The 26,739-nt window shown below is 49.0% G+C and overlaps 1 protein-coding gene across 2 annotated transcripts in view; it reads right to left on the bottom strand.

Annotated features, from left to right (window-relative positions):
- The window catches only part of AMIGO1 (adhesion molecule with Ig like domain 1), a 31,171-nt gene extending 9,169 nt beyond the window's left edge, over positions 1-22,002 (bottom strand). For both annotated transcript variants that reach the window (XM_074381292.1, XM_003933406.4), the window contains exons 1-3: positions 21,910-22,002; positions 14,248-14,402; positions 1,624-1,735 (exon numbers count right to left, since the gene is read on the bottom strand). The gene's annotated coding sequence lies outside the window, so the exon portion shown is untranslated. The remainder of the gene's footprint in view (positions 1-1,623; positions 1,736-14,247; positions 14,403-21,909) is intronic.
- Positions 22,003-26,739: the final 4,737 nt, after the last annotated feature.

The raw sequence follows: 26,739 nt of genomic DNA, 5'->3' as shown, positions 1-26,739 counted from the left end.
TGAGTGTGTATTTCCATTCACTGGAATGGACCAACTCAGTATTCCTAAATCCAACTTGAAAGGCCGTTTGGTTAGCTTAGCACCTGAGCAAAAGCAGTTGGACATGTCTCCCAGTTTATGAGACTTGATCAATTCCTTTTCCCCACACTACAAGTATTTTTTGCTTTCTTTCTTTCTTTTTTTTTTTTTTGAGATGGAGTTTCGCTCTTGTTTCCCAGGCTGGAGTGCAATGGCGCAATCTCGGCTCACCGCAACCTCCGCCTCCTGGATTCAGGCGATTCTCCTGCCTCAGCCTCCTGAGTAGCTGGGATTACAGGCACGCACCACTGTGCCCAGCTAATTTTTTGTATCTTTAGTAGAGACGGGGTTTCACCATGTTGACCAGGATGGTCTCGATCTCTTGACCTTGTGATCCACCCGCCTCGGCCTCCCAAAGTGCTGGGATTACAGGCTCGAGCCACCGCGCCCGGCTTTTTTTGCTTTCTTAATAACTAATACTGGCCATTAGAATCAGAGTGGATTCCTAATATTTTTTGCTTTCTTAATAACTAATACTGGCCATGAGAATTGGAGAAGGCTGGACACGGTGGCTTATGCCTGTGATCCCAGCACTTTGTGAGGCCAAGGTGGGTGGATCACTTAAGCTCAGGAGTTTGAGACTAGCCTGGGAAACATGGAGAAACCCTGTCTCTATTTAAAATACCAAAATTGGTCAGGCATGGTGGTGTTTGTCTGTAGTCCCAACTACTTGGGAGGCTGAGGTGGGAAGATGGCTTGAGCTCGGGTGGAAATTGTAATGAGCCAAGATCAGGTCACTGCACTCCAGCCTGGGAAATAGAGCCTCTCCCAAAAAAGAAGAAAAAAAGAAAAGAAAAGAAAAAAGAATCAGAGCGGAGAATGCCAAGGAAAGACACCCTATTAAGAAGCTACCTTTTGGCGGGGTGCAGTAGCTCACGCCTGGAATCCCAGCACTTTGGGAGGCCAAGTAGGGCAGATTGCTTGAGGCCAGGAGTTCGAGACCAGCCTGGCCAACCTGATGAAACCCCATTTCTACTAAAAATGCAAAACTTAGCCGGGCATGGGGGCATGCCTGTAATCCCAGCTACTCGGGAGGCTGAGGCATGAGAATTGCTGGAACCTGGGAGACAGAGGTTTCAGTGAGCTGAGATCATGCCACCGTACTACTCCAGCCTGGGCAAAAGAGCAAGACTTTGTCTAAAAAAAAAAAAAAAAAAAAAAAAAAATTAAATATTTTAAGCATTCTTTTATTTTGTGGAATTCCCAATAGTGTTACTGGTATCAGCAACTTTGTATTTTTGGGGACGTCTCCAGAAAGAGGGGGCCTCTAAAATTAGGCTATTTTGGAAGTGAGTAGCAATAAAGCTGAGTCTGTTATGAATTGCTTAAATGACTAACATTTTAGCCCTCACCACTGGGTTGAGCCCTTTCTATATCTAGCAGTTCACTCACGGTTCCATGTTCAGTTTGTTCCTGAAAGTGCTCACTCTGGAGGATTCCTTTTGCCATCCTCCTGCCCCCACCTCCATAAACCATCAGTCATTTCACAGATCCTTTTAACTTTTTAACTTGCCCCTTAACATGCTCAAACATTGATTTACTTACTGTCCAGGAGGGAAACACTCTCTCTGTTTAGACAACCGGCATCGGAGTCCCTTTTTCCAGTCTTTTTTCTTTCCAGCCCAGCTGGGCACACTTCTTGGAAGCTCCACTGGATCTGCAGAAACCACAAGAATGTGCATACTGACTAGGGGCAGCTGGGGCCTCACCTGATGTAGGTGGAGTGACCTATCCATGTCCCAGGCTCTTCGGGTTTGTCAAACAAATCTGAAGGCATCTGTTTACTCTATAGCTTATGCACTCAGTAAGGACTATCCTGCCGCCAAAGTGGTGATCATTCTAGATGGCTAAGTCATGAACATTCTCTTGACTTTTAACACTTACATGTAGACATCTCAAAATAATTCTGCACTGGGTTATCAGATAGATGTGTCTTTGAAGTATGGCTGAACAATAAATTCATGGTTCAAAATGTTATTTTAGCCCTTAGGGATGGAATTCACCACCACAGTCCACCTGCAGCTGAACCAACATCCCAAAGGTGGAAGACTGTAGTTCCAAGGCCTTGTTACAAATAAGAGTACCTTGGAGCTCCTGCCATGGGGGCCCAGATAACCAGGAAGTCCTCCAAAAGGAATCTTATATTTTTTTCATTAAGAAGTTTTGTCGCCAGGCGCAGTGGCTCACGCCTGTAATCCCAGCACTTTGGGAGGCCGAGGCCGGTGGATCACGAGGTCAAGAGATCGAGACCATCTTGGTCAGCAAGGTGAAACCCCGTCTCTACTAAAAATACAAAAATTAGCCGGGCATGGTGTTGCGCATCTGTAATCCCAGCTACTCGGGAGGCTGAGGCAGGAGAATTGCCTGAACCCAGGAGGCGGAGGTTGCAGTGAGCCAAGATTGTGCCATTGCACTCCAGTCTGGGTAACAACAGTGAAACTCCGTCTCAAAAAAAAAAAAAAAAAGAAGAAGTTTTGTCATAAGTCTGAAAACATTTTCTTTTCCTGTACATGCAACCCTCTCTTTTGATTTCTTTTTTTTTTTTTTTGAGACGGAGTTTTGCTCTTGTTACCCAGGCTGGAGTGCAATGGCGCGATCTGGGCTCACCGCAACCTCCGCCTCCTGGGTTCAGGCAATTCTCCTGCCTCAGCCTCCTGAGTAGCTGGGATTACAGGCACGCGCCACCATGCCCAGCTAATTTTTTGTAGTTTTAGTAGAGACGGGGTTTCACCATGTTGACCAGGATGGTCTCGATCTCTTGACCTCGTGATCCACCCGCCTCGGCCTCCCAAAGTGCTGGGATTACAGGCGTGAGCCACCACGTCCGTCCTCTTTTGATTTCTAAAGGCTTTATATCTAAAATTAAATCCTCGCTAATGTTAAGACTTCTAAACTCATTTTCGTATGTGAATTTTTTTTTTTAGACGAAGTCTCACTCTGTCACACAGGTTGGAGTGTAGTGTTGTAATCACAGCTCACTGCAGCCTTGACCTCCTAGGCTTAGGTGATCCTCCCACTTCCACCTCCCAAAGAATTGGGACAACAGGCGTGTGCCACCATGCCCGGCTAATTTTTTTTTTTTTTTTTTTTTTTTTTTGTGGAGACAAAGTTTTCCTATGTTGCCCAGGCTGGTCTCAAACTCCTGGGCTCAAGTGATCCACCCACCTCGGCCTCCCAAAGTGCTGGGATTACAGGCCTGAGTCACTACACCCGGCCCATATATAAATCTTTGACTGGTTTGTCTTACATTTGGAAAGTTAATATTCCAGTTTAGGAATTCAGTGCTTTTGTGATTTGGGGAAGGATTATAGTTAAATTCAATGTTTAGCTTATAGTTAAAAGTTTCTTTCCATGATCTGCAACCATTTGATTACTATCTGAGTTTATATATTTATCTCCTCTAATCATGCTTTCTGAGCCTATATCTACACATTTGTCTTTGAAGTTTCTACTCTTCATACTGACAGTATTCTTAGAAAATTCTCAGAGTAATCATAGTATTAGCTTATCTAGCCCTTACCTATAATGAGAAAACTTTAGACTATCCACCTGTGCTGGAAGAGGCCATCGCAGTCAAGTTCACAAGCTGGTTCATGGCAGAACTGAGTTAGGAGCCTACGGAAAGACTGTAGCTTTGTGGTTAAGAGAATAATCTCTGGAGCTAGGCTCCTTGGGATCCTATCCTCGCTCTGCCATTCACTGTGTGACTTGGGCTAGTTACTTAACCTGCAAAATGGGAATAAGAATACCTGCCTCATGGGGATTTACTGAGTTCAGGCATCTAGCAGATTCTCTAACACCAAGTAGGCTTCCTATAAATGTGAGGATGTACGAGTTGGCTATCTCCTGCATCCTTGATCAAGGTTCTTTTCAATGTATCTTTTTTTTTTTTTTTTTTTTTTTTTGAGACGGAGTTTCGCTCTTGTTACCCAGGCTGGAGTGCAATGGCGCGATCTCGGCTCACCGCAACCTCCGCCTCCTGGGCTCAGGCAATTCTCCTGCCTCAGCTTCCTGAGTAGCTGGGATTACAGGCACGCGCCACCACGCCCAGCTAGTTTTTTTGTATTTTTAGTAGAGACAGGGTTTCACCATGTTGACCAGGATGGTCTCGATCTCTCGACCTCGTGATCCACCCGCCTCGGCCTCCCAAAGTGCTGGGATTACAGGCTTGAGCCACCGCGCCCGGCCTTTTTTCAATGTATCTTAACATTTTCAGGGATAATGCAAGGCAGAACAGAGGAACAGTTCTATCTGTAGTCTATGCTTTCCAGAGCCTGCCTTCTGGGGCTCCAGGCCAAGGTTAGGGTCAGAGCTAAGTACTAAGTGTTGACGAATGGGAAGCTAGGATTAAGAAGTCATTAGGAAGCCACAGTAGGGGCTGAAGGGGTGAGGAGGACCCAGGATCAGTAACGGAGCAGTCAGTTCCTGTGAGGGCACACGCCAGACCAGCAGGAAGGGCAAGGTCTGGCTCCCCAGAAGAGGCAGCAGTTCTTTTAAAACCACAGGCAAAGGTGCTCCAGCTGTACTTTGTTTGGGTCAGAGCATAATAGCTGGAGTATTAAATTCAGCTCTGGGCAGCTCATTTATAGTCTGGAGCACAGCCAGAGGTAGTTGATGGAGTGATACACAGTCTAGTAATCATTCATGTGCATTCACTCACACATGTCTGTTGAGCCCCTAGGGCAAAATATTGTGTTACATGCCTCAGGGTGAGGCTGGGTGAAGCAGGATGCAAATATGCTTTAGAAACAGTTTCTTCCTTCTAGGACTTACAAGGTAAGATATGTGGATTCTATACAGTTTAGCAAATGTCTGTCACTTGCTCGTTATGTTAAGGACTCTATGTAGGGTATGATCTTTGTGGCCAGTAGAAAGAGAACTGGACTGAGTGTCAAGAAAGCTGGATTCCAGTCTTACCCCTTGTATTAGGTCATTATTTCCTTGCTATAAAGAAATATCTGAGACTGGATAATTTATAAAGAAAATGTTCAATTGGCTCACAGTTCTGCAGGCTATACTGGAAGCACAGTGGCATCTGCTTCCAGGGAGGCCTCAGGGAGCTTTTACTCATGGAGCAGGCACTTCCCATGGTGAAAGCAGGAGCAAGGGGTTGGGGGAGGTGCCACACACTTTTAAATGACCAGATCTCAGGAGAAGTCATTATCACAAAGATAGTACCAAGCCGTGTGGGATCTGCCCCGATGATCCAACCTCCAGCATTGAGGATTACAATTCAACATGAGATTTGGGTAGGGACAAATATACAAACTATATGATCCCTATCATCATTTGGCTGTGTAACTGTGGAGAAGTTACAGTGGGCCTCAGTTTTCTCACATATAACATGGAAGTTATAATACCTGCCCTATTAAAAGTACAAATTCTAGAGCTCCTGACCCACTGAATTGGAATCTTCATGGAAGGATCCTGGGGAGCGTTTTGAGCATCAGGACACTTGGGAAACACCACCCCTCAGGGCCATGTTCTCCATATTTAGGCCTCAAACTGTCTACATCAGAATCTCTGAGGAACTTAAAAAGAGGATTCCAAAGCCCACTCCAGACTTGGAGACAGTGGCCTAAAACTCTGGAGACAGTGGCCTGAAAATCTGTATTCTTTATACCTCCAGCTTTAAGCAGCACTATTATAGAATTTTGGTGAGGATTAAATGAGAACAGATGTGAACGCTTTGATAGCTCACATATGAGAGATGACCGAGCAATGGGAGATTTTTACTTTGAGAGGAAGTCATCATAACCATTTCTGAAAGTTGAAGCATTGTGCATTGGTCTGAATCTTTGGAACTGCAAAGAAGAATGATACCTAACAGGATTTAGGAAGAAAGGTTTACTGCAGGACCCCACAGGGTAGTTGCTGGGTCACCTTACTAGCTGTAGTCACTGTGGTCCAAGTGCTTTCAAGACTTGGAGAAGTGAAATAGTGTTTTGAAATGGCAGAAAAACGCCCACAACCAAAAGTCACCACTGTTTTTTGTTTCCATCAGGATGTCTACTTCCTCAAAAAAGATGCTTTGAATTAGTCAAATTGCCACCATCTAATATTGAGCACTCTTTTGGGTCAGAATTCTTATCAAGCCCTTTCCCTTGCCTCCTCTGTCCCCCACCCATACATGGTTAATTTCAGTATGTAGACTAATCCCCATTCCATCATCTGTGGTAAGAGTAGCAGTTAGTTTTGCTCAAGATACATAACGCCTTGGGGATCTGTTTTCCTTAGAAAAGTAAGCAGGGAATATATTAAAAAGTAAGCATTTTGAGGCCTATTTGTCTAGTATAGATTTCCATGAAAAGAGGGAATAAACAAAGTATGGTTTTTTAAAATTTGGTAATATACATCTCTTTGTGAAACACACAGATTTCCTCCCAGAAGCACATGGGCAAAGCACATAGAATTTTATGCACATCTCCTGGGGGCATGGACTTCATAAAAACTCATCCATGGACACCTAGGTTGAGAATCTGTGCTCTTCTAGGCCTTTAAAGGGCAGAACTACACAACTGGGTGGAAGTGTCAGAGACACAGATTTCCATTTCACGTACAGAAACATCTTCTGACATTTCAATTGTCCAATAATGAATCTTTTCTATCTTGAGGTAGTGAACTCCCATCACACGAAGCATTCAAGTAGGAGCTGGATAACCACTTTGCACAGATGTCCATTCATATATTCATTATTATTATTATTATTGAGACAGAGTCTCACTCTATTGCCCAGGCTGGAGTGCAGTTTCCTATGTGTCTACCTTTGGGAGTTTTTTGTTTGTTTGTTTGCTTGAGACAGTCTCCCTGTCGCCCAGGCTGGAGTGCAGTGGCACAATCTCAGCTCACTGCAACCTCCACCACCTGGGTTCAAGCAATTCTCATGCCTCAGCATCATGTGGCAAACAAACCAACAAAATCCCCAAAGATGGACCCATAGGAAATTGTCTCTGTCCTCAAGTGCCGTGGGGTAGTAAAGGAAACCAAGACCCAGATGGCCACAATGCCTGGTGACAGGTGATATAAGAGTCCATGTGTAGAGAGCTTAGGAAGCCAGAGAAGAGAAGGGAACAAGCTTGTGAAGGAGTCCTGCAGAGGGCCGGGTTGACCAGATGACCGTTTCCAACTCTAGTACCGCATGCAGCAGCAGGACCAAGGGGTGGCTGGGAACATGAGGTGGGTTTTAGCCATGCCACTCCAAACAGATGTATGATACATGTTTTTAAAAGAATGTACTTAATACACAAACAAAGCTTCAGGAGGAGTCTTCCAGCTCCGCCCACTTCCTCCTGCCTTCTGCCTTTCGACCAAATGGCAGCTTCTTAGACTGTCCTATATGGACATTCTAGAACTGCTACTGATCTAACTTTTTGTTTTGTTTAGTTTTTAGAGACAGGGTCTCACTATGTTGCCCAGACCAGACTTGAACTCCTAGGCTCAAGCAATCCTCCCGCTTCAGTCTCCTAAGTAGCTGGGACTATATAGGCATGCTCTACCATGCTGGGCCTACAGGTCTGTATTTCAGGAAGTTCTCAAATAATTGGTCTGAGGCCTTCCCAGGCATTGTTATCTGAATGGGGCACCTTCAGTCTACTGGAAAACCAGTGTCTGCCGGTGAGAGATGTTGGTGAAGATCAGGAAGGGGACAGGCGGGAGTGCAGTTGAGCGTGGAGTGGCTGTCCCAAACCTGGAGTCATCTCCCCATGATTGTTCTAACAACTTTGAGAGTTGAAAGCATTTCCCTCCCTGCAGCTTTTCCTCATTTTCTTTGCCTGCTTCCACAGGCAGTACACCCGCCCTTTCTCCCTCCCACCAAGGTCACCACTCAGCAGGCTTTGATAAATGTCATCTTTTTTTGAAAGTCGCCTTGGAAAAAGACAATTTGACTGCAGTGAGGCAGAACAGGGAGCTGAATGCCAGCCGCCCTTTATTGACCACAGCTGAACCCCAAGAACAAAATGAAGAGGAGTGCAGCGCTGCCCTGAGCCCCAGGTGATCCACAACTGCCTCTCCCAAGGGATCTGTGCACGGTACAGAAGCCTACAGCACTGGGCCTTGGGGTCTGGGTCTCCTGCTCCCTCTCTGTCCCTCTTCGCAGCCCTTTGTCTTCTGCTACTTGTTTCCTGGCTGGTAACTAAAGGTCCCTGAGAACCCCCGTGGCTCTGGGGGCAGGAGCCCTCTCCGCTGCGCAAGCAGTGGGCTGCTGATTAGCACAGGGAATAAATAACAGCAAGCTAATTACCTCCCTGATTGCGGCTTGCCTCACTAACATGGCTAGGCTGGCGTGGTGATGCAGCAGTTGATACTATTCCAAGCATGCTTCTGGGTTCAGGGAAATTTCCATGCGTTTCCAGCCTGGAGACACTTTCCCTTCCCAGATGCTCTGGAGTTCTAAGTGGAGATATTCCCACTCCTGCTTCACCTTGGAATTGAGAGACTCACCCCAGACAGACTGTTTTGTGTCTGTCCCTAGAGGATAATGGGAGCTGGCTTCTCAGAGAAACAGGGAAAGGCTTTCAGAGATGACAGGGCATGGAGAGATGAATCCTCAGGGACCACATACTCCAGCACTTAGTTTCCTAATTACATCTGTTACTCTGACTCCTTGAACTGAGTGCTTCCCATCAGACCTGCAAGCAGGAGCAGAAAATACAAAGAGCACTGGAGAGCACGGGTCCAGGACTCTAGCCCTACCATGACCACCTCTGTGACTTTGGGCATAGTCCTTAGTCACTCAGGTCCTCTGTTCCCTCCTTATGAAATGAGAGTTAGGCATCATGACCTTGGAGCTTTGCCCAGCTCTAGAACCAGCTCTAGAGTCAGCTTTGTGACTCTAGCTCTGAAACTGGACTGTAGTGTTCTCTTGGAGTCCCAGGCTTGGAAGGCGTCTGATACCTCTTGTGGCCACATCTTCAGGTTTTCCTTTCCCCCATATTATTGCATTTTTTCCCATCTTTCCTCCCACTTTACCTGACTTTTCTACTCTCTTGGTCTTGATAACTTGTCTTGCCTGGAGTGAGAAGGGTGAAGGACATCCTCTTCAGGAAGATGTTAGTTTCCAGCAGCCTGGGCTGTGCTAAATTACTGAACAAGCAGTTATTCGCCTCTGAAAAGATAAGATGTGAAGGTGTCTTTTCCCGGAAGTAGTAACTGTTGCTGGTCTACCGAGTATAGAGGAAGAAATCTACTTGCCTCCTCAGCATTTTGGCCCATCCACAGACTATGGGCCCTGCCATCACCTGCATGTCAATTGCAGAGTCCACTTGTAGGAAATTGAAGAGCTATCTCCTTTTGCTGGTGAGACTCATCTCTACAGTGTGGGTAAGCCACCTGCTGCTGGAGGTCAGATGTTAGACCAACCAGATGTTCTCATCTGACAAAGATGAATCCATGAAAAAGCAAACCTTCATAGTTCCCTTAGGAAAGGGAAAGGGAGAAAATATAGGGCTAATATTATACGTGGGCTAAAGAGGAAAATATTGCTTGTGGAAAGATAGGGTGACAGCCTCCCAAAGAACTAAGTTCATGCTACCTGGTCTAATCTGATGCAAAGAATCAGAAGGGCACATTCAACATTATGCTTTATAGCTTCCAAGGGGTAATCTTGGGCAATTCATTGACTTTTTGCATTGGTTAGGGTAAGCTGACTAATGTGATGAATAACCCCCAAGTCTCTGACTTACATCAATGGAAGTTAACGTCTCCCTCATAAAACAGTTTAATGCAGGCGTTCACTTGATGGCCTCCCACCGGATGATTCAGAGGTCCAGAGCTATCCACCCTGTGGCTCTGGTCACTGTTACAGGTTTTGGAATCCTCTACTGGAGGATTCTGTATTCCTTGTTTCCAGTTAGCAGATGGGGTAGAGACAGGAAGCATGCAGGATTGTGGGGAAGGTTTTATGGACCAGCTCTGGAAGTGGCATTCATCATTTCTGCCATATTCCACTGGCCAGAACTCTGTCATATGACCACACCTGACTCCAAAAGAGGCTAGGAAATGTAGTCAGGCTATGCACCCAGGAGGTAAAAGGAAATGGTTTTATAAAAACCAATCAATCAGTCTGTGACACATATTATTTGAAGTTTTTGTTCCTAAACTTATCCACAGGGCAAAGGGCCTCTACTTAGTCATTCTAAGTTAGTGTGAATATGTCAGGAAAACAGATTTTGAGAGAGCTTAAAAAATTTATAATGAATACACACACACACACACACAACGTGTTTCTTAGATTAATCTAGAATTAAATTCATAAATACTGGCTCTCTTACTCTATTAGAAACACTAAATGTTTGGGAGGCCGAGGCGGGTGGATCACAAGGTCAAGAGATCGAGACCATCCTGGTCAACATGGTGAAACCCCGTCTCTACTAAAAATACAAAAAAAATTAGCTGGGCATGGTGGCGCATGCCTGTAATCCCAGCTACTCAGGAGGCTGAGGCAGGAGAATCACCTGAACCCAGGAAGCAGAGGTTGCAGTGAGCCGAGATCGCGCCATTGCACTCCAGCCTGGGAAACAAGAGCGAAACTCCGTCTCAAAAAAAGAAAAAAAAAAAGAAACACTAAATGTTCTGTTATTGAAACAAATGTTTGGGTTATATGACAAGTGTCTAAATGACAGTTGGAGTTGAATTCAGTGTGTGAATAAATACTCTGCAGTAAATTAAATCCTTAAAAAATTATATAATATGTCCTTTTTCTCCCCTTCCCTTTGATCTGGATTAAGGATTCAGCCAGCACAGATGGCGTGGTCAGTGAGTCTGGGGCCAGGATTTGGCTGGTTCAACCAGCATGTGTGGTGAGTCTGAGGCAGAGAGGGTGACCTGTGTGATTAGGAGATTGATTACAAACAGAGGAACTGAGCACATGCATAGTAGGTTGCGGATGATGGGAGCCATATTTCTCATGGTTAGCGACAGGAAAAGAGAATAAAGTTTTATCACTTGGCTAAGATAATGTCAGCTAAGTTTTTCCACTGTAAAGTCAATTAATAGTATTGTGTGGAAAGAGAATAAACCCTGTGGTATTCAATCAGAATTGGGGTAATTACTTTGAACTCATGTTTTTAATATATGTAAATGACATAACAGTGTGTGTAAGTGTGTGTGTGTGTGTGTGTGTGTGTGTGTGTGTGTGTGTGTGTATACATATCTATTTCTAGTCCTATGTATACAAATAAGGGAACTCATTCGTGTGCCCTCTCTGAAAGATGCTAGAAGCAATGATGCCCCACTGGCAGTGAGCACACCAAGTACCCAGATTTTGGCTTCTAAATGTGATTTTCCATTAAAAAAAAAATCTCCACCAATACTGATCAGCCTAGAAATTACTAGATGAGCCTGGAACATCTTGTGCTAGAAAGTAAGGACATGCTCAAATAATGACAGAAACACATGAAAAGTATGGGGAATCCAACTTGAAGGGGCATGCACAGGCCAAATCTGGGACAAGGTAGGCATCAAAATAAATAATTTTGGTATTAGGTTACAACCAAAATATGGTACAATAGGAATGGATGAATTAATATATACATAAATAAATAAATGGGGAGAGAGAAGGCTTTACCTTATGTTAGAATGCCAATGATGTATTTGGGAAAAAAAGCTGAATTTAGAAAATTGTCATTTGGCAACCATCTCAGTAATAAATGATGTAGGCAAGAGTCATGAGTGGATGTTATAATTAGTGGGTGAACTTCTGATGAGGAACATGACATTTACACAATCTCAGTGTCTCCTCACAAATACTTGATTGATGAGTACACAATACTATTAATTGACTTTACAGTGGAAAAACTTAGCTGACATTATCTTAGCCAAGTGATAAAAGTTAACATCTCCAGGTCAGGCACGATGGCTCACCTCTGTAATCCAGCACTTTGGGAGGCCAAGGTGGGCAGATCACCTGAGATCAGGAGTTCAAGACCAACCTGGCCAACATAGTGAAACCTTGTCTCTACTAAAAATACAAAAATTAGCCGGGCATGGTAGTATGCACCTATAGTCCCAGCTACTTGGGAGGTTGAGGAAGGAGAATTGCTTGAACCTGGGAGGCGGAAGTTGCAGGGAGCCGAGATGGTGCTACTGCACTCTAGCCTGAGACAGAGTGAGACTCCATCTCAAAAAAAAAAAAAAGTTAACATCTCCAGTAATAGGACAGGACAACTGGACATTGTGTAACTCTTGTTGAGATGAACTGAGAACATGGCCTCACTTCTGCAGTATTCCTGACCAAATGCATAACCAGAAACTGTTCATAAGGAACATCAGCCAAACCCCAATTGAGGGACATTCTACAAAGTTACAGGGCCAGATTCTTCAAAACTATTTAGTTCATGACAAGGAAAGATAGGAACTGTTCCAAACTGAGAAGACTAAAGAGACATGACAACTAAATAGAACACATGATCCTGGATTATTGTCTAGGCCTATAAACAATGTTATTAGAATAATCAGTGAGCCCAGCATGGTGGCTCATGCCTGTAATCTCAGCACTTTGGGAGGCCGAGGTGGGTGGATCACTTGAGGCCAGGAGTTTGAGACTGGCCTGAGTAACATAGTGAGATCTCATCTCTACAAAAAAAAAAAAAAAATTAAAAAAATTAAAAAAAACTAGCCAGGCCTGGTGGTGTGCACCTATAGTGACAGCTACTCAGGAGGTTGATTGATGTGGGAGGATCGCTTGAGCCCAGGAGGTCGAGGCTGTAGTGAGCCGTGATCATGTCACTGCACTCCAGCATGGGCAACAGAGTAAGACCCTGTCTCAAAAAAAGAAAAAAAAAGAAGAAGAAGAAGAAGGAGAATGAGTGAAATTTGAATGTTTGCATGGGGGTCTCTGGATTAGCCGGAAGTTCTGTGTCGGTGATACTTTTCTGATTGGGATGTCGTACTTTGGTATATAGGAGAATGTCCTTGTCTTTAGTAAATACACACTGAAGTGTTAAGGGATAATAGGGCATCATGTCTGTAATATACTCTCCAATGGATCAGAAATTACATATATAGGATGTGTATATATATATATATATATATATATATATATATATATGAGAAAGAGAGAGAGAGAACACATATAAAACAAATTGAGGGCCGGGCACCGTGGCCTACAACTGTAATCCAGCACTTTGGGAGGCTGAGGTGGGTGGATTGCTTGAGTCCAGGAGTTTGAGACCAGGCTGGGCAACATAACGAACCCCTATCTGTACAAAAAAAATACAAAAATTAGCCTGGCATGATGGCACATGCCTGTATTCCCAGCTCCTTGGGAGGCTGAGGCGGAAGGATTGCTTGATCCTGGGAGGTGGAGGTTGTAGTGAGCCCAGATCGCACCACCGCACTCCAGCCTGGGCAACAGAGTGAGAGCCCATCTCAAACAAAACAAAACAAAACAAAAAGTTGAGGAATTGGGTGGAAGGGATGCAGGAGTAGGGGTTCTTTGTATCCTTCTTGCAACTTTTTTGTCAATTTGAAATAATTTCAAAATAAAAAATGAAAGAAACCTCACAGCATACAAAACACCTGTGCCTTTGGACTCCTACAGGAAGACATTTGATAAGAGTTGGAAGTTAACAAGAGATCAGAAGCAGCAAAGGATCTTGTTACCTATTAGCTGAATGATCCTCAAGAAGCTGTTTCACCTCTCTGAGCCTGATGATAGTAATGATCTCACAAAAGTGCCTGTGGCTTAAATGATAATATATGTGGTGGTACTTTGTAAAAACATGATTGCAAACATAAACCATTAGTAGTATCTTCCTTCTCCCAGAAAACTACAACTAATGAATGTAAAACTGTCCCTTCAGTCCCCACATGTCTTTCAGTTCTTCATTCAGCCGCTGTCTGAGACAGATGTAAGAACTCGCTTACAGACTGAGAACAGAGAAGGCCGGCACCTAGGAAGAGGCGCAGTTGACGGCAAAGCCACCAGGGATGGCGACGGTGCATGCGTCTATGTCCGTGTGTGCTTGTGTGTGTGCACACATGCATCCTGGAAGCCTTGGTTTCAGGCGCCTTCTCTGTGAGCAGAGACCCTGTGGGGATGGATGCATGCTGTTATAGATTCATAAACATCTGCTCGTGTGGCCTGGGTAGTCCCTTCTAGAAGGAAAGCCCCTTTGCTTCTGTCACCCCTGACAAAAATACTTGTGTACACAGCGTTATGATACATACCATTCTCTAGCAATTCAGGAATCAGGGTCCTAACGCCACACACTGCAGATGAGCTGATAGGCAGCAGCGTGGGGTGATGAGAACCAGAGCTGCTTGTGCACTTTCCAAAGCCTTTCATCCACATTCCCTCATGTGAGCCTTAGAGCGACAACAGCCTGTAAGGCAAATATTGCTCTCAGTATTGCTCACAGATCAGGACTTGCCCCGCCCTCAGAGCTAACAAATGGCACCCACGCGACGTCAAGTCAGGACGCTCACGATGACCCTCCACCTCATGGACATTTTGACACACGATACGGCTTGTCGTGGCACCTGCCTCGCCTCCCTTTCTGGGCCCTTTGGGTCCTGTTTCCTGTGTCCTGGGCTCCACAGAACTCTCCTCTCCTATGTCAGCCACACTGATCTCCACCCCCAGATCTCCGGACCGTGAAGCACCCTATGCTAGGGTTGCCTCTGTAGACTGTTCAATAACTCCTTCCCCGACCCCCACATTCTAGCTGGAGCCACAAGGGTTCAGCATCTTACCACCTGTTTTGGAGCAAACAGAGAAGAAAACAAGAAAGAGGCTCCCCTGCCCATGGCCTCGGGAAGCTGGCCGTGGGAACTCACTTGAGCTCCCTCTCTGTTCCCAGTCCAGTTACCATGTCACCTAGCCCAAGCGCACGTTTCCTTTCCTCACACTGCCAGCAACAAGAGCAGTACTTGGTTTCTTCTAACTTACTCTACCCCTGTGAATCAGGCCGGAGGAACTTCCAGCAATGCCAAGTTATCATTAGGCTCCTTCTGCTCTAGGAAACTCTTGGATTCAGAGAGACGAATGGATCAACATAAGGCACCGCAGAGCCCAGGGGTCTCTGCTCCATCCTTTGGGTAACAGCTGCTCCTAAACTGACAGATTCACCTGAGAGGAGCCTCCTTCTAGCGGCAGAGATGTGACCCATGTGCACTGATGGCCCCAGCTGCTATCACTGAGAGTCCTGAGGAAGAGAGTGCACCCTGGGCCTGTGAGGAGTGTTTGTTGGGTTTGCTGAGCATGTTAAACAGGTCAGGAGTGATCCACTAGATCTTAATCCATGGCTTTCAGGACTTAGAGCTGAAGCCCTGTGGTATGGAACCAACGCTGACTATATGGGATTTCAGAAACCTGATCTGAAACCTGCCTCTAACCAGCTGGGTGTCCTTGAGCAAACCCTTCTCCCCCAGACACAGCTTCGTCATCTGCAACATGAGGAATACACTGTAAGGGCCCTTCTGCCCTCTGTACATCTCTGGTTGTATCAGTCTACCAGATCTTCAGGGCGGGACATGGGCCTGGGCTTAGAAGAAACTCACATCTGGAATTCAGGCCTTCCGATTTCTGTGTTCTATTCACTGCTGATTCTGGAAATGGAGGCCAAGGCAGGATGTCTGGGGAGCGGCAGGTGGTATGCATAGCCTGGCCTCTGTAGAGTGGGTAGGAAACTGCCCAGGAATCCAGCAGCTGGACCCAATAGGACTTCCAGTGATTGGTGCTGTTCCCATGGTGGTGCCGTGGGCTGGGGGTGCAGGGCTGGAGAGTGAAGGTAGGATGGAAGGGAGCCGAGCAGTCCCCCCACCTATCCTGGAGAGTGAAACCTCCAGCAGCAGCCTGAGGATGTGTGCCCAGAACACTTTGGAGCTGCACTAGAACTCAATGTGGGGCCAGGCACGGTGGCTCACACCTGTAATCCCAGCACTTTGGGAGGCTGAGGCGGGTGGATCGCATGAGGTCAGGAGTTCGAGACCAGCCTGGGCAACATGGCAAAACCCCATCTCTACTAAAAATATTAAAATTAGCAGGGAGTGGTGCCAGCTACTTGGGAGGCTGAGGCACAAGAATCGCTTAAACTCGGGAGGTGGAGATTGCAGTGAGCCATGATTGCGCCACTGTACTCCAGTCTGGGCAGCAGAACAAACAAACAACCACCCCCCAACCCCACCAAAAAAACCCTCAGTGTGGAACAAATGGGAGACACACAGAGAGAACGAAAATGAAGCACTTGATAGAATCATCCAGGCATAGTGGAGCTTAAGGCTTATTAGACAGCACTTGCCTTCTCCCTCTGTAAAACAAGTGTGGCTCGAGATATTTTGGAGGTCTCTTCTAGCCTTCACCCTTTATAACCCTGTCAGGAGGACGTCAGCTCATTAGGTACCACTGAACTCCCCTCCAACAGCAGGCCTCTCCACCGTCCTCCAGCTCAGGGCATGCGGACAGCCGCGCTGCTGCCTTGGGTGCTGCCCAGCTGAGCTTTGCTTGCCCAGGCCTGGGAGAGGGAGTGGGAGAAAGAGAACTATTGTCTCTTCCCTCCCTCCTTCCAGTACCCCCCATTCCCCAAGGGCCGAAGGATCCCCTGCCATCTCTCCACCCCACAGGAAACCAGACCGGGCAGAGCCCAGGGGCACAGAGAGGTGGGCCCAGGGCCAACAGAAACAGCTGCCTTAGGTGTCATCTTGCTGTTGGGGGTGGAGACGAGCTGCACTTTTGAGGTTCCCGCTGAGACCAGCTAGGTTATCTGAGCCTCTTTCCTGCCCTTCTTAATCCTCTGAGAGAAGGCTCCGAGGGTCCCCTCCAGCCAGGTCAGGGCCAGCCCAGAAGCCATGAGTCCATCTCTCCAGGCTCCAGGATGGAAGGAGTGGAGCTTTTGTGTGTGAACTCCAAGGAGCTCAGCTGTGAAGTAGCACTGGAGAGCAGCAAAGCCAGAGTGCCAGAGGAGGCAGCCACCGGGCTGCTTTCCCCCAGACAGACGGGGTATTGATCCTGCTCAAACGCCGCCTCTCTTCCCCCAGCACTCTCCACTTCATGGCGCAGCTAATGGCCTGGAAAAAACTGGCCAGCTGTTCCCCAGCTGTGACATAATGAGCTCAGGGACGATCAATGCCGTTCCGGTCTCTAATTAGGCCGGGGAGCTGGCTGGAGCAAGAGTGCGGCCTGTTTCCTGAGGGTACCACTTCTACTCCAGTCCCCAGCTGCTGTCTGCTGGCAGCCACCTGGGCCCAGGCATCTAGGTCCCTGCGGAGCAGGCAGGGCCCTCCAGCGGCCCTCGGGAGGGTCTTTTGATCCAGAGCTCCTTCTCCAGCGGCAGAAGTAGCGATTTTATACCCACGTTAGGTGGGGAGCCTAGCCTGTGCGTGAAGCTCAGGACTCCCCTAGTTTGCAGTGGGCCCCTCACTCTGCCTGGGTCTGTCACTCATACAGTGGCCTTCCACGGCAACCCTCGAACTCCCTACCCCTGAGGCCCTGCCCAGGACCCTTCCTACTCCTGATCCTGAATGCCCAAGCCCAGGGCTGCAAGGAAGAGGCTGGTAGCAAAATTGGCTTCTAGCTCAGCCTCCCTCTGCTATTTATACCCTCAGTCCAGGGAGAGAGATGGATCAGATACTCTGTGTACGCACTGCAGAGGAGGAAGTGAGGGTGGAGAGAGAGATGGGAAGGGAAGGGGCAAAGGTGTACACTGAGGCAAAGAAACAGAGAGGTCAGGGAGCAGAGGCCCATGGCCAAGAGGCTCCAGGACTTGGAGAGTTCTGAGAATAGGAGGCAGAGAGCAGAGGACAGATCAAAGAAGATAAGCCAAATAAGGGAGACAGGAAGAGTGAGAAAATGGGGCCATGAAGGAAGAAGGAGGAGGATGAGATGGAAGAACCAGGACACATCCTGCGCTTGTGGGGGTCAGGCCCCAGGTGCTGGATCAGATGCCTGCTCAGGGAAGCAGAGGTGCTGGACACACAATATCCGGGGTCTGGTGTGAAATTACAAGAGTCGGGAGAGAACGCCTGAGAGGCCCAGGAGCAGCCTCTGTAAGAAGAGGCTGGTCTGGAGGGACAGGGCTGGGCGAGGCAGGCTAGGGATAGGAAGGCCAGGCAAGGATCCCCTTCTAGGACTGTGGCTGTGGGCTCTGCTCTCTGCGGGCGGAGGCTCCATTCAGGCAAGGAGTTGGGAGCAGGTGTCAGCAACGTGGTGACTGTTGTGGGGATCTGGGAGTAAGGAGGCCCGGAACGGAGGAACGTCTAGGCCTTCTGCAACCTCTACTTCAGGGAAGCTCAACATAGCTCCAGGGCCTGGGATGGGACATTCTTCAGCCAGCCTCCAGCCATCCTGCCATTCCCACAGTCACACCAATCAGTCAGATGGAGCTCCTTAGAGGGGTCTTCCTGGGATCCAGCTGACCCTGCTCATCCCTCTGTCAGCCTTTTTCCCAGTCCTAGGACCGCACCTCTTCATGCCTGTGGTTTCCAGAAGAATGGCCTGGTTTGTAGAGATCAGAAATGCCTGCTGCTGGTTCCTGCGTCCCTTCGCCCACCCAGGGGCTTGGAGAGAGAAGCCACTCAAAGACAGCAGCTGCTGCCTCAGACGCTCCAATTCTAGGCTGGAAGAGGACCTTAGAGCACGCCTAGAATCCTGACCCAACCCCTCACTGGAAGCGGAGGCTCGGAAAAGCTTACTGCCCCCCTAACGCGGGTGCACGCCCACCGGGGCTCGGGCCTCCTGCGACACCAGTCTGCCCATCTCTGCCTCACAAGCTCTTAGGAGTAGGAGGGATTTTCTCTAAGGAGCCATGGCCCTCCCAGCCGACTGTGATGGTGTAAAAGGTTAGGGCCCACAGGACCACGGTCCCCGGGTGGGAGAAGGCCGGGAGGGAGCGGTCGGGCGGGGAGAAGCCTGTCACCAGGGACTGCGGGCGCCTCTTTGCAGCTCTGTGGTCAACACTGCCGCCCTGTGGCTGCTGGCTGTCAGGGCGGTCCAGGGCCGGAAATGGAGCGGCTTCAGTCCTTTCTCCCACCCAGAACTTCACTCGCTAGGAACCCCTGCCGTAGTGCGAGGCTGATTGACATCCTCCAGGGAGACCCCTTCAGGAGAGGCCGCCCAGGAGACTGAGCTTCCACATGCCATTCTGCAGTACGGTCTCCAGGCATGTGGGTGAGGGCTGACCACCTCCCCGGCCCCCACAAACCGAGGGGCCACTCACAAGCCATCTCTGCATCCCCAAGGAGTCCCTGAGACTACGTCTGGAAGTCTGACCCTCCCTTGTGACTCTTATGACCAATGGGCCTAAGAGTCGAAGGAGGGGGTGGTGCCTTTTTAGGTGGGGCAGGAATGCAGGCGGAGGACTTTGGAGGGAAGGAGAATGGCTGGGAATGAGGTCACAGGACCAGTATCATCATGCCCAGTGGTGTCCAGCCTGGACAGGGAAGAGTCAGGTTGCCTTAGGGCTCAGCAGGGGTTGGCTTGGCTGAGGTTGAGATTAGGGGCGATTGCCCCAGAGACAGAGCAGGGGCGCCCCCCAGAGTCAAAGACCAGGCACTGCAAGTGAGTGCTCCGTGGGTGCTTGGGAAACCCAGCCCAGCCCATTGTTTTCAGGCCAGGGCCAAAGAAGTAGGCCTTGAGCTGGGCGTTCCAGGCTGGAGGGACCAGCCGATAGTCCAGATGCCATGTCCCCTCAGGACAGGCTGGACAGCTTCTTATGACATCATGACTCTATAGGGAGAATTTCCAGGCACTCAAATTACCACTCCACCCTTTCCCCTTCTCTCCAAAGAATGGATACACAGGTCACTCATAAATACCTGAGCCAAAGCTCCTTCGAGCCCCACCTGGGAAACATGAGAGTCATTTGATCTCCATAGCACTTCATCTATGACCTCCCCTTTCTTCGGAGTGCATGTTGTCACGCATTCACATACACCATCTCCTTGATGGGCTACATGGATTTTCGTTTCTCCCTCTGGGCCTGAATGACAAGGAAAATCCCTCATCTCTGATTCAGCCGCTTGCTCTGGAACTTGTAGGTTCAGTAAACATTTATCAAAGGACCCACCAAAAGACAAGAGGATGGGCCTGGAATCCCAGCATTTTGGGAGTACAAGGTGGGAGGATTCCTCGAGCCCAGGAGTTCGAGACTAGCCTGGGCAACATGGCAAGACTCCCATCTCTATAAAAAATAAAAAATTATCTGGGTGTGGTGGCACACCTGCGGTCCCAGCTACTTGGGAGGCTGATGCAGTAGGATCACTTGGGCCTCGGAGGTCAAGACTGCAGTGAGCTATGTTTGCGCTACTACACACTCCAGCCCGGGTCACAGAAAGAGACTCTATCTCAAAAAAAAAAAAAGAGATGGACACATCTGTGGCCTTATGTTTCCATGCTCAAAACATTTTGCTATGTTGACTTCTCAGTCTGGCTTCTCAGCCTGGCTTGCAAGGGCCACAGTCCCGCAAATCTACCTTTCTATTCTCACTTCTTCCCTACATCCAGATTATTTTTTGGTCAAATTGGAGAACTCACAGTGCTCTAATATTTCCTAAACTTGCTGTTTCCATGTTTTTGGTAAGCCTTCATTTTCTATCTAGGCTACTGTCCTCCTCAACCGCCTTCAATTACTCCCGGTTAAAATCCTACTCCTCCTTTAAGACCCATGCCACTTCCTTCATGAAGTCTTCCTAGATTTTCTAAGGGAGTACGTTCACTTTTTCCTTTGAATCTCCCCAGCAGTTTCACCATCCCTTGACCCTTACAACCTGCATGTCCCCATCCTAGACATAAGTACCAAGAGGGCAAGTTTGTATTTGTTTCATCTTTGTATCCCTCTCCCTCACTTTCTATACAGAGCTTTGCATATAGTAGTTGCTCAACAAACATGTCTTGAATTGAGTGACAAAAAGCCTGCAGTTTGGGCAGCTAGGAGCTGAAGGAGGTGGGAATGGGTTGCTCCCAGGCTCCAGGAGACTATAGAAATGTGCTCAAAATGGGGGTGTCTGGGCCTTCTCAGAAACTTACTGGGGAGGAGGAGCTGAAGAAAACAGCTGGCAGGTTCTGGGGATATGGTGGGTTGAGGAAGGGTCCCAGGAACCCAACTGTGCTCTGCTAATGACAGGCTGAAAAAGGAGCAGGACTCTGGGGGCTCGGGTTCTGGTTGCACCTCCTTCACCTTCTAGCTGCGTAGCCTCGCCCTGGCAAGTCACCTCTCCTCTCTGGGCCTGTTCACTTGTAAATCAGGAGTTAGACACCTGACCTCCTGTGATTCTTTCAGCTCTGCGACTCTGGCTCCACGTTGAGCTTCTGAAGCAGGTCTGTGCTGAGCAGGGGGGATTTGTGTCTGCCTCCCTAGGCCTCAGCACCAGGGATGACCCCACCCACGTCCTGGACAGTGTTTCCCAGAGGAGGGGACAGAGCCCAAAGCCATGGGAAGGAGGCCTGTGGTCTGGGTAAGCTGTGTCCTGGCTTGGAGGAAGTTTAAGAAGTTCCAGGGGGAGATAACACCCCTCTAACTCAGAGCAACGAACATGCCAAGTTTTCAGGCCCCAGGGAGGGTTTCTGGGGACGCCCCTTTCCTTACCTGTGCTTCCCTGTCTTCTTCCTTGTCTCATCCCCATAGTATAGGCCTGGGGTTTGAACCCCAATTGTACAACTGTATGGCTCTGAGAAAGTCAGTTAACCTCTCTAAGCCCCAGTTTCCATATCCGTTAATGGAATCATTGAGACGAACACAAAAGACTGCGTAAGACTACTCACACGAGCGCAGGAGAATTGCCTGAACCCAGGAGGCGGAGGTTGCGGTGAGCCGAGATCGCGCCATTGCACTCCAGCCTGGGTAACAAGAGCGAAACTCCGTCTCAAAAAAAAAAAAAAAAAAAAAGACTACTCACACGAATATGCCTAGTGCTGTGTCTACGGCCAGAGCTTCCTTCCCATGTCTAGAAAAGGACTGTTTAGGACAGGTCGGTCCCCAGGCCACAGGGCAAATGACTAATGCTGCTTTGCCCAAGCACTGGGTGTGGGGCGGGGCCTGTGGAGGGACAGGCTGATGATGGGAAGAACATGCAGAGGGTATTACCCTGATTGCTAGTGAGGAAGGGCCACTCAGCCTGCGGACCTGTTTATTGTGTTATTAATAAATAGGAGACCCAGGAGCTCTCTGGGCCTTTTCTGTGGGGTTCCAGCATTGAGCCCCTGCTGATGGACAGGAGGTGGGCAGCATGGGAAGGCCCCTGGCCCATAGCAGGCCTGGCCTAAACATGCACTGTGGGTGTTCCTGCCGCTCTTTTGAGCCTGGTTCATCCGAGGCCCCCAGTTTCTAATCTGGTTGGGAAGGATTTATTTTTGGGTCCCTGTAACCTAGCAATGGGCTCACATGACCAGTGGCAGCTGCAGGCTGAATATACCGTTGGATCTCGGCTCCTGGCAGGGGGTGTGGGCCAGACTGTGGGGGAATAAAGAGAATGGAAAGGCTCTCACCTCTGCTTTCCTCTGCCTCCCTCCTTGGCCCCTCGGCCTGATCCCCAGATGGTGGGCAGGGTGAGGGGGGTGCCTGGGAAGCAGGCATGGCTGGTGCTGGCACAGGGGGGGCTCCAGACAGCCAGGACTGAGCTGCGGTGGGGAGGTCCCAGCTGTGAGCCTGCTGTCTGGGTGGGGGTGGGGGCTGGGTGCCCATGCAGATGGAGGTGGATGCCGAGAGGACACAATGCCAGCAGCTTGGCAGGGGAGGCCAGGCTAGGGAGTAGGCGGCTGACAGGCAGTCTATGTTTTGGGATCTCAGGGACATCCCTGGTCGATGCTGGAATCCCAACATTCTGCTTCTTCTCTTTGTTCCCTGTTAAATTGTTAATATTCCTGGGAGAGAAGACACATTAAGCTGCTATCAGTGCGAATGGATTTATCAACCTCTTTCCTGAGAGCAGAGTCTGACACAAGGCAGAGAAGGCAGAGGAGGGCAGTGGGTGCCACTGAACAGGCGAGGGGCTCTAGGGAGGGGGCGGTGGCAACATAAGAGGCCTTCAAGGTTTATTGAAGAAATGGATGGATGATTGAAAGATTGACTTGGTCGGCTTCCGGGTCTCATCCTGGGGCAGAGAAGGGTGCACGGGCAGACACGACTCTGTCATGAGGTGCTGGTGGGCCAGGGTTGCGTGAGACTGTACCAGGGAGCAAGTCTGGGATGGAAAAATCAGTCCTCAGCACCAAGGGCCCTGCAGCGATAGCCAAGGGAGGGGTGCCACTGTCGGCAGCAGGGCCTGGTCCCCGGCCTGCAGCAGGATTCCCTTCCTGGTGTGCGCACAGCACAGTGGGCCGTGGATCTCTGATTTGGTTTAGGAGCTCACACCCAGTTTCTCCATCTTGGTCTTCTTGCCCTCTCCATCGTGCTAAGCTTTACTAAAAGGAGGGTCTGGCAGGTGGGGTGGGGGTGCCCTGTCAGTAGCTACTTCACACCCTCACTGAGATCATTTAATGAGACACAGCATAAGAAGTGCCTCCCAGAGTGGGCTTTCAAGAACCAGTAGCATTATTATTATTGTTATTGTTATTGTTATTGTTATTTGAGACAGAATCTCCCTCCTGTCTCCCAGGCTGGAGTGCAATGACGCGATTTCAGCTCACTGTAACCTCCGCCTCCCGGGTTCAAGCAATTCTCCTGTCTCAACCTCCTGAGTAGCTGGGACTACAGGCAACCACACCTGGCTAATTTTTATATTTTTAGTAGAGACAGGGTTTTGCCATGTTAGCCAGGCTAGTCTCAAACTCCTGACCTCAGGTGATCCACCCACCTCGGCCTCCCAAAGTGCTGAGATTACAGGCTTGAGCTGCCGCAGCCGGCCAGCATGTTGATGATGATGATGATGATGATGATGATCATTATTATTATTTATTTACCCCCAGGCTAGGATAAGCAGATCCCCCACCCCCACCAGCCTGTGCCAAGATGGTCCAGCAGCTGGAATAGGCTGCCTCTTTGGTACTGCCTTTCCCAGTAGCTCTCTGTGAGGGGCCTCAGGACACAGGGGCCTTGTCTGCTGGCCACCACACGAGCTGTGATGACCTGTACTAGCTTCCTGGAGCTGGAGAGGCAGGCTGTGTCTGTACTGCAGTTTCCCCATCCCTATTAGATAAGCTTGGAAGTGAAGAATTTTGCCCATTTTACAGACAGAGAAACTAAAGCACAGAGCCTACTCACAGGTCAAGGTCTTACCACCAACCCATAGAGTGGCGCCAGACTGGACCAGGGTCTACTGACTACAGGCTAGCAGTCTTTCTACAATCCTGTTCCAATGAGCCCAGGTCTGAATGTGGGTGCTGAGCAGGGACAGGCTTGACCTAATCCCAGAGACTCTGCCTGATGCCAAATTAATCTTGCATAGGGCTTGGTAAAAATCACTTTGCTGTCTACAAGTTTTCACTTTGGTATTTCCATCTGATTTTCTTATACTCAGGTATGCCGCATTTTGGTGTCTGTTTTGGACTTTCTGGAAGGCGATGGCTACTTTTATGAAGATAGCTGTTAGGGCTGTAGCCCAGAGTCTTATGTCAGGCCACTGGAGAGGCCACGGAACCAAGGGAGAAGGAGGAAATACTTGGACTTCAAACAGATCTGAGTCCAAATATTGGCTCTGATACTTACGAGCTGTTTGATCTGGGGAAAGTCACTTTTCCTCTCTGGCACTGTTTCCTCACTTATAAAATAGGGCAAGTCATAGCTGCCTTGAAGATTGGTGTGAGGACTGAAGAAACTATGTAAAGGGCCTGGCACTCATAAGAGCTCAAAAAGGGGTGGCTGGTGACAGTGGCACTTGCTGCATTGGCTCTTGGTGGGTCAGTGGCCTCTTTATGGTTGACCTGGGGCCCCGGGCAGCCAACCTGTCCTAGTGAGGGCCTTGGTAACTCATTGTTCTTATGGCTCTCTGGGTAGGTCTGGTAAATAATTCCAGAATTCTTTTCCTTCTTAGAGGCAGAAGAAGTCCCTGGATAGGCAAGTCTCAGGAGAGAAGGCTCTGGAGTAGGGTATCATGCCTGAATTGCCTGTTTAGGCTCATGGCTCTGCCACGTGGAGCTGCGTGGCTTTGAGCAATCTCTTTATCTCTCTGGGTCTGGGAAACATGGATACCTTGGCCTGTAGGATGTCCTACAGCTCTGCTATGTTAGGATTCTATCCTTGGGTATCAGTCATCTACCAGGGAAGTGATCGTTTTCTTCATAGCTAAAGGGAGGCCATGCCCCTTCATTGTGTCTCCAAAGGCCCATCATGCCACAGATGGGCAATGCCCAGTGGCTGATGCTCCCCAGCTTTCCAGTCCTACGTATCCAGACCAGTGCGAGCATTCCTGAGTCCCTGGCTCCCACTCTGCCTCCTTCAGGGAGCAGGGCTGTGGTGGCCTCGGGGGATGTTAGATCCTCCCGCCCCCTCCCTGCCAATCTCCATCAGCCTTCACAGCGCCACTCCAATAAACATACAATCTAAGCAAATAATAATAACGTGCTTTTTGCGGGGCAAGGGCAGCGTTAAGACAAGGTCTTCAGCTGCCCTTCAAACCTGAGTGCTGCTCCCAAGCCTGTCCCTCATACACATTAGGCAGCCTCTAAAGGGGCCAAACCTTGGACCATCACCTGGGGCCTCAGCCCCTCCCTGGCTTAAGCCTTGGGGCCCCAGGTCTGCACCAGCTTGCCTGCATCAGCACCTTGGTTCTGATGTCACACAGAACCATGCATCTCTCCTGTCTTCTCTTTGAACTGCTAAGAAACCAAGGCCAGATGTAACTTGCCCGAGGTCACGCAGCTAGTAAGTGCCATAGCCAGGCCTTAAACCTGGATTTTCTGACTCCATGTACTTTTTTTTTTTTAACTTTATCAGGCTGATCAGGAGGGTCTCCCTGCCTATCATTACCTGGCCCCACGAAACTTTTGCAATGCAGTCCGGCAGCCTGAGAGAAGTGAGAGGAGTTGAGCTCACTGTTGGGCACCTCGCCTGGGACATTGGTGCCCATCTTTTTGCTCCAGAAGTGACTCCAAGGGGCTGGGTGGGAAGCAGGAGGCCATTAGGACCCAGAGGCTCTCGGAGCACTCTGCTTTGCCGGCTGCCTCTCACCGCTCACTGCAGTGCTTCAGGCTTCAGCAGCCTTGGAGAAGCATCAGCTGAGAGGAGCTATCACATGGGAGCCGGGACTGCTCAGCAAAGGTAGGAGTTGCCGACTAGGCCAGGAATGGGGGCCAGACCCAGGGCCTGGTGGTGAGTGCCGAGGTATTCCCACAGAAGGGTGGGTTTCCAAGGACCAGCCCTGCCTACCTTCTGGTGAGCAGTCTGATCAGGAGATGGGCTCTCAGGTATCCCAAAGGCAGTATTGGGGTGTGGGCATCTCTGAAGCCCAGAGCTTCATCTCCTGCCGGCAGGAGTACCCATATCCCGCAGACAAACAGCGTTCTCCGTCTGTTTTGCTCCATGTCATAGAGATGGGTCTCCCACATTCTAGGAAAGGGCCCTTCAGCATCCAGGCTGATGGGCAACTGTGGGCAACTCTGCTGAGGAGAGGTGTTGTGGCTCCCTGGAAATCTCCCCTCGCTTAAGGAGGGGCATGTGGTTGTCTGAAGGAAGGGCAGGCTCAGGTCTTTGGGATGAAGCTCTGTATCTGGGAAACAGGGGCATGTGAATCCCGACATCTCTGTGGCCTTGGGCTGGGCACTTATGTACATCTTGCACACTGTAACTTGAT

Source organism: Saimiri boliviensis, chromosome 11 (assembly GCF_048565385.1).
Source record: "Saimiri boliviensis isolate mSaiBol1 chromosome 11, mSaiBol1.pri, whole genome shotgun sequence".
Lineage (NCBI taxonomy): Eukaryota > Metazoa > Chordata > Mammalia > Primates > Cebidae > Saimiri > Saimiri boliviensis.
The sequence above is the reverse complement of the archived record's forward strand: the minus strand, read 5'-3'. Positions and strand labels throughout refer to the sequence as shown.